Source organism: Mytilus galloprovincialis, chromosome 14 (genome assembly GCF_965363235.1).
Source record: "Mytilus galloprovincialis chromosome 14, xbMytGall1.hap1.1, whole genome shotgun sequence".
In the NCBI taxonomy this organism is placed as follows: Eukaryota; Metazoa; Mollusca; class Bivalvia; order Mytilida; family Mytilidae; genus Mytilus; species Mytilus galloprovincialis.
This window is the reverse complement of record NC_134851.1, coordinates 28,388,504-28,403,850: the sequence shown is the minus strand read 5'-3', so window position 1 is coordinate 28,403,850 and position 15,347 is coordinate 28,388,504. Positions and strand designations below refer to the sequence as shown.

General features: G+C 35.0%; 1 protein-coding gene across 1 annotated transcript in view; it reads right to left on the bottom strand.

The window, feature by feature from the left end:
• Positions 1-15,347, bottom strand: part of LOC143058835 (uncharacterized) — a 57,782-nt gene that overhangs the window by 20,157 nt on the left and 22,278 nt on the right. The gene's annotated exons all lie outside the window — the stretch shown is intronic.

Below are 15,347 nucleotides of genomic sequence, written 5' to 3'. Positions count from 1 at the left end.
AAATTTTCAGTCACTAGACACAATGTCAGGGATTATACATAATGACTGAAATGATGAATTTGTTTTATTTATAAAGAAAATGAATAAAAGTAAAATATTTCAATCTAGACAATCATATTAAAACATCATTCATTCTGCCTGTTTTCTATACATTTAGTTGCATCAGTCCTCAAAGTTTGGATGTCTTGATCAGTTGAACACAAAATCTTTGCTAACAATAGTTTTTAAAACAAGTCCCAAACCTTATCAAACAATAGCATACTAATGAGGCGCTAATCGTAGAAATGTGCATATTATAAATTGTACTATTATTTCTGTACAGCTAGTTATGTCACCCGATCGACAATGTCGGGTGACATATTGCTTTTCCTCTGTTTCTTTTTCTGTATTATTATCATTATGTCACCCGATCGACAATGTCGGGTGACATATTGCTTTTCCTCTGTTTCTTTTTCCGTATTATTATGGCACCCTCAACGGAGTTGGGGTGACGTATTGTTATTCTACGTTTCTTTTTATGGCACCCTCAACGGAGTTGGGGTGACGTATTGTTATTCTACGTTTCTTTTTTTTCTTATTATGTCACCCTGACGGAGGTCGGGTGACATATTGTTATTGTACGATTCTTTTTTTATGGCACCCTCAACGGAGTTGGGGTGACATATTGTTATTCTACGTTTCTTTTTTTTCTTATTATTATGGCACCCTCAACGGAGTTGGGGTGACATATTGTTATTGTTCGTTTCTTTTTGTCTTATTATTATATTTATTCTTCCACACTTTTTTGTCCATACTATTTCTCAGAATTGGCTTGAACAATATTGATGAAACTATACCATAATGTAGACCACCACATTAAATAGTGCAGTGGGGTATGGCACCATCAAGATGGCTGCCGTTGTCATAGAAACGAAAGAAATGTAAAAAAATCGAGTTTTTTGTTTTCTCGAACTGTTTGGATAGACTTGAACTCAGAAACATTATATTTTAAGACAATGTAGGTGCCCACTATATACAGGTATTTGATGATTTTGACACTCATTGGAACTACTATGTTGCCATGGAAACTGCACCAAAAATTTCAAAAATATCAAAATGCTCAAAACTTAATGAAACTTCACAGTAACGATGAGCAACATTGGAAGATGTGGAATTTGGCGTTGGAATTTCCAAAATATCTGTTGTTACCATGGAAACAATGCAAAAAGGTCAAAACTTTGAATTTTCACAGAACATTCCAGAACATCAATGTTAAATTTATTCTAGAGACATTAAATGGAATATGATGGTATATATGATTATGGAGGGAAAAAATTGCAGCGGGGGTTTGACTTTGGAATATTCAAAATGGCCGCCGTTACCATGGAAACAGCAAAAATACAAAAAACTTCAAAATGCTTCAAATTTATTGAAACTTATAACAAATGTTGCTCAGTTAATGTAGACTTGACTTTTGAGTTTGGAATTTCCAAAATGGCCGCCGTTACCATGGAAACAGCAAAAATACAAAAAACTTCAAAATGCTTCAAATGTATTGAAACTTATAACAAATGTTGCTCAGCTAATGTAGACTTGACTTTTGAGTTTGGAATTTCCAAAATGGCCGTCGTTACCATTGCTACCGCTCACCTGGCAATAGGGGAAGGGTGCCATCCGCTATTGCTTGCAATCGCAAATCTAGTTATGGCACCCTCAACGGAGTTGGGGTGACATATTGTTATTCTACGTTTCTTTTTTTTCTTATTATTATTTTTTTTCTTGCAACAAATTTTGTCCAGCTGATTTTTCGAAATCCAACGGACCAATGTTGATGGAACTCTACTATAGTAAGGACCCCCAGTTGCAGAGTTGCAGTAAGCATGGAATGGTTCAAGATGGCTACCGTTTCCATGGAAACAGAACAAATGTGAAAAAATCCAGTTTTTTCTTTTGGTGAACTGTTTGGATATGCTTTAACTCAGAATCATTATATTTTGATACAATGTAGGTGCCCACTATATACAGGTGTTGGATGATTTTGGCACTCATTGGACCTACTATGTTGCCATGGAAACTACACCAAAAATTTCAAAAATATCAAAATGCTCCAAACTTCATGAAACTTCACAGTAACGATGAACAACATTGGAAGATGTGGCATTTGGCGTTGGAATTTCCAAAATATCTGTAGTTACCATGAAAACAATGCAAAAAGGTCAAAACTTTGAATTTTTACAGAACATTCCAGAACATCAATGTTAAATTTACTCTAGAGACATTAAATGGTATATATGATTATGGAGGGAAAAATTGTAGCGGGGGTTTGACTTTGGAATAATCAAAATGGCCGCCGTTACCATGGGAACAGCAAAATTATGAAAAACTTCAAAATGCTTTAAATTTAATGAAACTTATAACAAATTTTGCCTAGCTTATGTAGACTTAACTTTTGAGTTACGAATTTTCAAAATGGCCGTCGTTGCCATGGAAACAGCAAAAATTTTCTAAATGGCTGCCGCTGGCCTGGCAATGGGGAAAGGGTGCCATCCGCTATTGCTTGCAATGGCAAATCTAGTTTTTATTATTTTTCTTCCACACATTTTGTCCAGGAGATTTCGGGAAATCCAATGGACCAAAGTTGATGGAACTCTACTATATTGAAGACCCTTAGGTGAAGAGTTGCAGTCACCATGGAATGGTTCAAGATGGCTACCGTTTCCATGGAAACTGCAAAAATGTGAAAAAATTTCAAAATTGTAAATCCTTCATTATAAGACCCAAGTGAATGAAACTTTATGGAAGTGTTACCTGATATGCCTAGATGTGCATGCATTATCAAGAAGTTCCAAAATGGCCGCCATTGTCATGGAAACAGTGCGAAAGTTTAACATTGATCCTATGGGAAAACACATTAAAGCTGCAATTTCTTGAAGAATATAGCATCAATCCCAATGAAACTTTATAGATATGTAACATGGCATGTACCAATGTGGCACCTGTCTTTGGAATTTTGGAAATGGTACCCGTTACCATGGAAATACCAAAAATTTCAAAAATTTCAAAATGCTCCAAAAATAAAGAAACTTTACAACAATGTTTATAAACATCTGTAGATGCGGTCTTTGACTTTGGAATTTTCAAAATGGCTGCCGCTCACCTGGCAATGGGGGAAGGGTGCCATCCGTTATTGCTAGCAATTACAAATCTAGTTATGTCACCCGATCGACAATGTCGGGTGACATATTGCTATTCCTCTGTTTCTTTTTCACTATTATTATTATGGCACCCTCAACGGAGTTGGGGTGACGTATTGTTATTCTACGTTTCTTTTTTTTCTTATTATTATTATTTTTCTTGCAACACATTTTGTCCAGGCGATTTCTCCAAATCTAAAGTACCAAAGTTGATGGAACTTTAGTATATTAAGGACCCCCATGTGCAGAGTTGCAGGAAGCATGGAATGGTTCAAGATGGCTGCCGTTTCCATGGAAACAGAACAAATGTGAAAAAATCCAGTTTTTGTTTTTGGTGAACTGTTTGGATATGCTTTAACTCAGAATCATTATATTTGAATACAATGGAGGTGCCCACTATATACAGGTGTTGGGTGATTTTGGCACTCATTGGAACTGCTATGTTGCCATGGAAACTACACCAAAAATTTCCAAAATATGGAAATGCTCCAAATTTTTTGAAACTTCACAGTAACGATGAGCAACATTGGAAGATGTGGAATTTGGCGTTGGAATTTCCAAAATATCTGTTGTTACCATGGAAATAATGCAAAAAGGTCAAAACTTTGAATTTTCAAAGAACATTCCAGAACATCAATGTTAAATTTATTCTAGAGACATTAAATGGTATATGATGGTATATATGAGTATGGAGGGAAAAAATTGCACTTTTGGAATATTCAAAATGGCCGCCGTTACCATGGGAACAGCAAAATTATGAAAAACTTCAAAATGCTTTAAATTCAATGAAACTTATAACAAATTTTGCCTAGCTTATGTAGACTTAACTTTTGAGTTTCAAATTTTCAAAATGGCCGCCGTTGCCATGGAAACAGCAAAATTATTCTAAATGGCTGCCGCTGGCCTGGCAATGGGGAAAGGGTGCCATCCGCTATTGCTTGCAATGGCAAATCTAGTTATTATTATTTTTCTTCCACCTAGTTTTGTCCGGCAGTTTTCTCAGAGCCAAAGGAACCAATCTGAATGACGGTGCACTATAACAAGGAACCCTGACTTTCCAGTTGCAGTGCAACTTTTGAACTAAAAAATGGCTGCCATCACCATGGAAACCGAAAAATAATGGAAAATTCCAGTTTTTGGTTTTGATGAATTATTTGGAAATGCTTAACCTTAGAATCATTATATTTTGATACAATGTAGGTGCCGGGCATATACTGGTGTTGGATGATTTTGGCAATCATTGGAACTGCTATGTTGCCATGGATACTACACCAAAAATTTCAAAAATATGGAAATGCTCCAAATTTTATAAAACTTCACAGTAATGATGAGCAACATTGGTAGATGTGGAATTTGGTGTTGCAATATCGAAAATGTCTGCCGTTACCATGGAAACAATGCAAAACAGGTCAAAATGGTCCAAAAACCTTTAAGTGGCATTTACTTTCTTAAAATGGTAGGTCAAATTGATTGAAACTTTGATGGTATGGTCCCTCCCATGTTCCAATGTGGTATATGCCATTGAATTTTGGAAACGGTCTCTGTTGCCATAGGAACCATCCCAAATGTCAAAAATTTCAAAAAATTCAAAATGCTCCAAAATTGATGAAACTTAATATGATGGTACACTGACAAGTCTGAATAAGACTTTTGAAGTTGGAATTTCCAAAATGGCCACCGTTGCCATGGAAACTGCGGAAATGTCAAATATTTTCAAAATGCTCCAAACTTTATGAAACTTAATATTATTGTTAACTTGCATGTATAGATGAGACTTTTGACTTCGGAATTTTCAAAATGGCTGCCGTTGCCATGGAAACAGCAAAAATTTGAAATTTTCTAAAATGCTCTGAATGTACTGAAAATTTACAGAAAGATGTACTGCAATGCATATATGTGTATTCACTGTTAAACAATTTTGAAATGGCTGCCGCTTAGTGGCCATTGGGGGAAGGGTGACATCCGCTATTGCTTGCAATGGCAATTCTAGTTATTTTTCTTCTTGCAACAAATTTTGTCCAGGGGATTTCTTGAAATCCAATGGACCAATGTCGATGGAACTCTACTATAATAAGGACCCCCACGTGCAGAGTTGCAGTAAGCATGGAATGGTTCAAGATGGCTACCGTTTCCATGGAAACAGAACAAATGTGAAAAAATCTAGTTTTTGGTTTTGGTGAACTGTTTGAATATGCTTACACTCAGAATCACCATATTTTAATACAATATAGGTGCCCACTATATACAGGTGTTGGATGATTTTGGCACTCATTGGACCTACTATGTTGCCATGGAAACTACACCAAAAATTTCAAAAATATCAAAATGCTCCAAACTTCATGAAACTTCACAGTAACGATGAGCAACATTGGAAGATGTGGCATTTGGCGTTGGAATTTCCAAAATATCTGTAGTTGCAAGGGCCAAGTTTTGCATTGACCCTATGGAAAAATGCATAAAATCAGCATTTTCTCAGAGAGTAGTGAACCAAAGTAAATGAAACTGTATTGATATATAACATGACATGTGGCAATGAGATGTCTGCTTTTAGAATTTTGGAATTATCTACTGTAACCATGGTTGCAGCACAAATGTTCAAAATTTCAAAAAAAAATTAAGTGCTGCAAACTGGATGAAACTTTATAGGAATAGTAACTGGCATGTGCAGAGTTGCATTTTGAAGTAAGAATTTCCAAAATGGCCGCCGTAACCATGGAAACAGCAAAATTGTTCAAAATTTCAAAATGCTTCAAACTTAATGAAATTTAGCAAAAATGATAACTTGCAGGTGAAGATGCACTCTTTGACTTTGGAATTTTCAAAATGGCTGCCGCTCGCCTGGCAATGGGGGACGAGGGTGCCATCCGTTATTGCTAGCAATTACAAATCTAGTTTATTTTTATTATTATTCCACACATTTTGTCCATACTATTTCTTGGAATCGTATGGACCAATTGTAATGGAACTATACCAGAATGTCAATGACCATTGTCAGAAGTGCAGTCGAGGTTGGCACCTCCAGGATGTCTACTGTTACCATGGAAACAGAAAAAGAGTGAAAAAATAAAGTTTTAGTTTTTGGTGAATAATTTAACTATAACAAAACATCTAATCGTCATATTTTTATACAATGTAGCTGTCCTCTATATACATGCTGTGGATAATTTTGAGATTCATTGGAACTACAATGTTGCCATAGGAACTGATCAAAAATATCAAAAATTTGAAAATTCTTTAAAAATATATAAAACTTTTCCAGAAATGTTGCCTGGCAAATCTAGATGTGGCATTCAACTTTGGAATTTCCAAAATGGCTGCCGTTACCATGGAAACAAGGCAAAAAACATCAAAATGAGAAAATGTGATGGAACATTCCAGAACATTAGTGTTGTACAGCTATTAAATTTTATATGATTGTAAAATATTATGAGGAGTACAATAAGAAGCAGAAGTATGACTTTGGAATTTTCAAAATGGCCGCCGTTGTCATAGAAACAGTAAAAACATCAAAATTTTAAAAATGCTTTAAACTTTCTAAAAATTTGCAAACTGATGCAGTGTAAAGTAAATTAGTTAATTTAATGTTAAAATTTCGAAATGGCTGCCGCTTAGTGGCAATTGGTGCACCAGGGTGACATCCGCTATTGCTTGCAATGGCAATTCTAGTTATTATTATGGCACCCTCAACGGAGTTGGGGTGACATATTGTTATTCTACGTTTCTTTTTTTTCTTATTATTATTTTTTTTCTTGCAACAAATTTTGTCCAGCTGATTTTTCGAAATCCAACGGACCAATGTTGATGGAACTCTACTATAGTAAGGACCCCCAGTTGCAGAGTTGCAGTAAGCATGGAATGGTTCAAGATGGCTACCGTTTCCATGGAAACAGAACAAATGTGAAAAAATCCAGTTTTTTCTTTTGGTGAACTGTTTGGATATGCTTTAACTCAGAATCATTATATTTTGATACAATGTAGGTGCCCACTATATACAGGTGTTGGATGATTTTGGCACTCATTGGACCTACTATGTTGCCATGGAAACTACACCAAAAATTTCAAAAATATCAAAATGCTCCAAACTTCATGAAACTTCACAGTAACGATGAACAACATTGGAAGATGTGGCATTTGGCGTTGGAATTTCCAAAATATCTGTAGTTACCATGAAAACAATGCAAAAAGGTCAAAACTTTGAATTTTTACAGAACATTCCAGAACATCAATGTTAAATTTACTCTAGAGACATTAAATGGTATATATGATTATGGAGGGAAAAATTGTAGCGGGGGTTTGACTTTGGAATAATCAAAATGGCCGCCGTTACCATGGGAACAGCAAAATTATGAAAAACTTCAAAATGCTTTAAATTTAATGAAACTTATAACAAATTTTGCCTAGCTTATGTAGACTTAACTTTTGAGTTACGAATTTTCAAAATGGCCGTCGTTGCCATGGAAACAGCAAAAATTTTCTAAATGGCTGCCGCTGGCCTGGCAATGGGGAAAGGGTGCCATCCGCTATTGCTTGCAATGGCAAATCTAGTTATTATTTTTCTTGCAACACTTTTTGTCCAGGCGATTTCTCGAAATCAAAAAGACCAAAGTTGATGGAACTTAACTATAATAAGGACCCCCATGTGCAGAGTTGCAGAAAGCATGGAATGGTTCAAGATGGCTGCCGTTACCATGGAAACAGAACAAATGTGAAGAAATACAGTTTTTTGTTTTGGTGGACTGTTTGGATATGCTTTAACTCAGAAACATTATATTTTAATACAATGTAGGTGCCCACTATATACAGGTATTGGATGATTTTGCCACTCATTGGAACTACTATGTTGCCATGGAAACTACACCAAAAATTTCAAAAATATCAAAATGCTCCAAACTTAATGAAACTTCACAGCAACGATGAGCAACATTGGAAGATGAGGAATTTGGCGTTGGAATTTCCAAAATATCTGTTATTACCATGGAAACAATGCAAAAAGGTCAAAACTTTGAATTTTCACAGAACATTCCAGAACATCAATGTTAAATTTATTCTACAGACATTAAATGGTATATGATGGTATATATGATTATGGAGGGAAAAAATTGCAGCGGGGGTTTGACTTTGGAATATTCAAAATGGCCGCCGTAATCATGGAAACAGCAAAATTGTCCAAAATTTCAAAATGCTTCAAACTTAATGAAATTTTGCAAAAAATGATAACTTGCAGGTGTAGATGCACTCTTTGACTTTGGAATTTCCAAAATGGCTGCCGCTCGCCTGGCAATGGGGGGACGAGGGTGCCATCCGTTATTGCTAGCAATTACAAATCTAGTTTTTCTTATTATTTTTTTTGCAACAAATTTTGTCCAGGCGATTTCTCGAAATCTAAAGGACCAAAGTTGATGGAACTTTACTATATTAAGGACCCCCATGTGCAGAGTTGCAGGAAGCATGGACTGGTTCAAGATGGCTGCCGTTACCATGGAAACGGAACAAATGTGAAAAATTCCAGTTCTTGGTTTTGGTGAACTGTTAGGATTTGCTTTAACTCAAAATCATTATATTTTAATACAATGTAGGTGCCCACTATATACAGGTGTTGGATGATTTTGGCACTCATTGGAACTACTATGTTGCCATGGAAACTACTCCAAAAATTTCAAAAATCTCAAAATGTTCCAAACTTAATGAAACTTCACAGTAACGATGAGCAACATTGGAAGATGTGGAATTTGGCGTTGGAATTTCCAAAATATCTGTTGTTACCATGAAAACAATGCAAAAAGGTCAAAACTTTGAATTTTCACAGAACATTCCAGAACATCAATGTTAAATTTATTCTAGAGACATTAAATGGTATATGATGGTATATATGATTAAAAGGAAAAAATTTCAGCGGGGGTTTGACTTTGGAATATTCAAAATGGCCGCCGTTACCATGGGAACAGCAAAATTATGAAAAACTTCAAAATGCTTTAAATTTAATGAAACTTATAACAAATTTTGCCTAGCTTATGTAGACTTAACTTTTGAGTTTTGAATTTTCAAAATGGCCGCCGCAGCCATGGAAACAGCAAAAATTTTCTAAATGGCTGCCGCTGGCCTGGCAATAGGGAAAGGGTGCCATCCGCTATTGCTTGCAATGGCAAATCTAGTTATTATTTTTTTTCTTCCACCTAATTTGGTCCGCCCGCTTTCTCAGAGCCAAAGAAACCAATCTGAATGATGGTGCACTATAACAAGGAACCCTGACTTTCCAGTTGCAGTGCAACTTTAAACTAAAAAATGGCTGCCATCACCATGGAAACGGAAAAATGGTGAAAAAATATAATTTTGGAGTTAGGTGAATTGTTTGAGAATGCTTAAGCTTAAAATCTTTAGATTTTGATACAATGTAGGTGCCCACTTTATACTGCTTTGGGATGATTTTGGCAATCATTGGAACTACTATGTTGCCATGGAAACTACACCAAAAATTTCAAAAATATGAAAATGCTCCAATTTTTTTGAAACTTTAGCATAACGATGAGCAACTTTGGTGGATGAGGAATTTGGCGTTGGAATTTCCAAAATGTCTGCCGTTTCCATGGAAACAATGCAAAAAGGTCAAAATGCTCCAAAAACTTCCGGGTTTGGTGAATAACTTTGGTATGCTTGAACTTAAAATCATCAAATTTTTATGCAATATAGTTGTCCACTATGTACAGGTTTTGAATGATTTTGACAATCATTGGAACTACTATGTTACCATGGATACAGGAGCAAAAATTTCAGAATGCTTCAAAATTGATGAAACTTGATATGATTGTTGACTATCAAGTCTACATATGACTTTTGAAGTTGGAATTTCCAAAATGGCCACGGTTGCCATGGAAACTGCAAAAATGTCAAAAATTCTCAAAATGGTTTTAACTTTTTTTTGAATTTGATATTATTGGTAACTGACAAGAAAAGATGAGACTTATGACATTGAAATTTTTAAAATGGCTGCCGTTGCCATGGAAACGGTATAAATGTGAAATACTTTAAAATGCTCTGAATATACTGAAAATTTACAAAATGATGAACAGCCATGCATATTTGTGCATTTACTGTTAAACAAGTTTGAAATGGCTGCCGCTTAGTGGCAATGGGGGGAAGGGTGACATCCGCTATTGCTTGCAATGGCAATTCTAGTTATTATTATACTTCCACCTATTTTGTCCGGCAGGTTTTTTGGAGTGAAATGGAACCAATCTTAATGATAGTTCACTATAAGGTGGAACACAAAATTTCGGGTTGCAGGTGGGTCTAAGACCATAAAAAATGGCTGCCGTTTCCATAGAAACAGAATAATTGTGAAAAATTCCAGTTTTTGGTTTTGGTGAATTATTTGGAGATTCTTAAACTCAGAATCATCATATTTTGATACCATGTAGGTGCCAGCCATATAATAGTTTTGGATGATTTTGGCAATCATTGGAACTATTATGTTGCCATGGAAACTGCACCAAAAATTTCAAAAATATCAAAATGCTCCAAATTTTTTGAAACTCCATGGTAACGATGAGCAACATTGGTAGATGTTGAATTTGGCGTTGGAATTTCCAAAATGTCTGCCGTTACCATGGAAACAGAGCATAAGTGTCAAAATGCTCTAAAAACTTCAGGGTTTGGTGAATAATTTTGATATGCTTGAACTTGAAATCATCAAATTTTTACACAATATAGTTATCCACTATATACAGGTTTTGATTGATTTTGACAATCATTGGAACTACTCTGTTACCATGGATACAGGATCAAATATCTCAAAAATTTCAAAATGCTCCAAAATTGATGAAACTTAATATGATAGTTGACTGGCAAGTCTGGATGAGACTTTTGACTTTGGAATTTTCAAAATGGCCACTGTTGCCATGGAAACTGGAAAAAAAATCAAAATTTCTCAAAATGCTTTGAACTTAATGAAACTTGATATTATTGTTAACTGGCAAGTACAGATGAGACTTTTGACTTTGAAATTTTCAAAATGGCTGCCGTTGCCATGGAAAGAGCAGAAATGTGAATTTTTTTTAAAATGCTCTGAATGTACTGAAAATTTACAGAAAGATGTATTGCCATGAATATATGTGCATTCACTGTTAAACCATTTTGAAATGGCTGCCGGTTAGTGGCAATAGGGGAAGGGTGACATCCGCTATTGCTTGCAATGGCAATTCTAGTTTTTATTACATTTGCTATTCACAAAAAAAAAAATAAAATCGTTAGATATTTAAGATTAATTATTTGTCTAGATCCATGCACACAAGCCCCCATCCTATGTTCAGGTGTGATGTAATCTGTATGAAATATAAGTGATGGTAGGAGCCTTCAAACAATTTAAACCATGACTTGCTGTTCACTTCAACGTTCAAAGAATAAGAAAAAGAAACAAATGATAATATGTCTATATTTTGTTTTTATCAAACAAAGGATCTTTAAATTATTGATAATCCCTAAAGTTATTTCAGGGAATTTGTAGAATATTCATTAATATGTTCAGTGATTATGTAAAACCACTGGTCATTTTCTGGGATTGTATATAATCATTAATGATTTCAGTGATTGTACATAATCCCTGAAAAATCAGGGATTACATAATCTCTGATTATACTTATTCACTGTAACATATATAATTGTTTGACTAACTATGATAATTCTAGGCTTATGGAGGTACCTTGTCTAAAATGGTAATGTATGCCCTTATATTCAGTGGGATTTCCAGTGACACTAGAAGAATAGAAAAGTCACTCTTCTTATGAAAGAGATAGAAAAGGTAAAAAAAAAGGAGAGACAATTTACGCATAAAAACCGATATGCATAGGGATGAATATCTCTTAAAACACAAAACCATTATATTACTTTTATACCACCACTATAAGTAAAGTATATGTTCAAGCTAAATTTGTTAATATATGATTTTTTAAGTGCCAAACATGCTGTTATTTGAACAATCTATTGTTTAACATAAGGGTGTGTAAAAAACTGCCAGATTTGACTGCATTTTTTTCTTTTTTTTTGAAAAAAATATATGTCAAACCTTAATGCCCGCGTCACACTGTCCCGATTTTTATACACGATGGACACCCGAATGCGAAAATTGTAATTTTGCACGAAGTTGGTCCCGATCTCGTTAAAATACCAAAAAGTGACCGAAGCAAGTACGATGAATAACGAAGTCTATACGATGCGTTTAAATTATATGCCGAAGGCATCACGCCTTTTGAACTTTTTTATGATACGAACAGAATTTCGACAACATATCGTTTCTGTACAAGTCTGCCATGCATGGCGGGAAATCGATCTTTTTGTCTAATTCTTATAAAACTTAGTTTATTATCCCCTCGCCTACTACATGTAAGTTGCGTGTAGATAAAATTGTTATGGACACTCTAGAACCAAAATGCTCAAAACTTGGTATGGTGTTACTCGTTAAGAATATCTTAAGCGCTATTGACTTTAAAGTTCAAAGGTCAAGGTCACAGTGGCAGTTGTAATACAAGGCAATATCACCCTTGTGGACACTCTAAAACCAATATGCTTCAAAAGATTTTAACCACATTTGGTATATTGTTCCTCCTTGTAATGATCTGACATTTTTTACGTTCAAGGCCGAAGGTCAAGGTCATGCAGACGGACTTGTTTTTCCCCTTGAAATAGCATAATACACAGGAAATTGGTTGCTAATTTTTTTACCTGCTTTTTCTAAAGACAATATTAAAGGTATTTCCAGTTACTGAATGTTTTGGTTGATTTCTAAAAAAATAGTTTATGTATCAAATATGCATATTCAATTTACCATTTTCTGCATGTGTCATATACAAATATAGTGTCCATATTTGTCCCCAATATGTTACATACGAGGGGATGCCACGCTCGGCATTGCCTTGTTTGAACACTAGTCTGAATAATCACCCATAATTATGCCCATGTTTACTGATCTATCTTAAAGGTAAGGTAATGGGTCCGTTGATCCCTTTTATTCAAAAAGAGTTCTTTCCAGAAGAATATCATAATAATATAGACAAAAGGAAGGATGTGGGGAAAGCAACAAATGCGGCAAAATATGACATATAGAAAACAAAATGGTTCTAGAGTAAATATTCGTGTGACAACAACTCAGACGATACATACAAAATTAGAATAATGAAGAAAAAGTTGGTTTCCCTATATACGTGTACCTGCAGTGTTGGTGTACGAGGCGCGTTTATGTTTTTCATTATGTTACTTGATATGAAAAATTGACAAAAAAATAATATTTTACTTGTAAAAGTAAATCCTGAGCCTGTAATAGCTGCTCTTCTTTTTCCATTTGAATTAATAGAAACAACGCTGTCGCCTTTCTTGTTCTCATAGAATCATATGATATGAGCTCCATGTTTTGTGAACGTCTTTCTTAACTGTCGTATTAGACTGAACAGTGCATATCGCGCATGGCACTTTAAAAGTATTTTAGCGCGAAAATTAACTTACATATAGCTGGATTTATTGCCGTCGTAGTTCCATCTTGTCGCCTTCGTACTGTTATTCGATGGCAACACGACGGGATTACGAGGTCTTCACGAAGTCGTGTTGCCATCGTAAGACCTTCGGGTAGTTTCGTGATTCATTCGTGTAGGCATCGTAATGTCAAAACTGCCCGATGGAAACGATGGAAACACGAACGCAATACGATGTTCAAAGATGCATTCCCGGTGACATTACGATGGTGAGGATGGTGATACGAACTCAATACGAACCCTCAACATCGGACGTACCTTCGGGGATTTTTTAACATGTTAAAAAATTTAGAACCCTTCCCGAAGTTTTCCCCGAAGGCTAGAAAAAGTGGCCGATGGTTCTACGATGGTTAAAGATGGCACTACGAATAGCCCGATCTCGATACGATCAGTCCCGATTTTGAAAATTTCCAAAATCGTGTTGCCATCGGCGTAAAAATCGGGACAGTGTGACGTGGGCATAATAATGTAGCTTTCTGAGAATCCAATTTTTAACGTGTTCCGAAATGTAGTTTCGTCACAAGAATTTTTCAAAATTGGGTCATTTTGTCTATTTGAATGTCGGTAAATTCGTATGATCGAGCACACCGACAAGTGTATCGTTTAGACAACTCGATATAATGATTTAGCATGTTTCTCAATTGTCATAAAAATTCATAATATCTAATAAAATTAATAGATTTAGCTAACAAAGTCCTTATATTTCAATAAGGTAACTTTATTTGTTAATGGAAAATTGTTTTAATGTTAATTAGACTTAAATCAAAAATTGTTTGCTTTCCCCTCTCTGTGATTAAAGTAAGATAACTCTGGTCAATTTTCCTTACATTCAATCATTATAGGAAGATGATATAGTTCTGTTTTCATTTATAGTCTTTTTCAGAAAATTTCTAATTGTTTTGGGTAGGTCCCAATTACATTTTTACACTCTAGCATTCGGCATCAGTTAGAAGCTTCTGGAATATATATAGTGGAACAGAATTTGGTATCAATGGGCTTAACTTTGATTTGGCATTTTTGCATTGTAAAATTTGCCTATTACCAATATATATATCACTTGATTTTAAGGTGTTTCCCCATAAAGATAAGGTAATAAATATTGTAAATAGTAAATGGGATATCTACAATTTTTATGTAAAATAGGGAGATTTGGTCTGGTTTCAAATGAGACAAATATCCATGATGTTCATATGACATTGATTGATGTAAGCAACTATAGGCGACCGTGCATCCATCAACAATGACCAAAAAAAGTCAGCTGTTAAAAAATTACATAGTTTAGCTCAATACCATGCAAACTACCACCATGATTTTAGCTTACATTTTACAATATTATAATATCAGTATGCTTTTTTCAGAAATTGAAATGAAATGAATTGTTATTCAATGTTTTGTAGGGAGCAGTACACTGTACAAAATACTTGATGACTGCTCAGCTGTGGTCAGAAAAAGTGTTGAGGGTCTTGATAATTTCATCATGGAAGGGTGTAAAGGTTTTGATGAACTTGACAAAGTCATCAAAAGACTAGAATTGCCAACTGAAGAAGTAAAGTGCTTGTTACATGTATTAGGCCTACAAAAGGCGAAAACATATCGTAAATCAGGGTTGAAGGTTAGTTTGAAATAGGTTTCTGAATAACTAGGATTAAAACTGAAT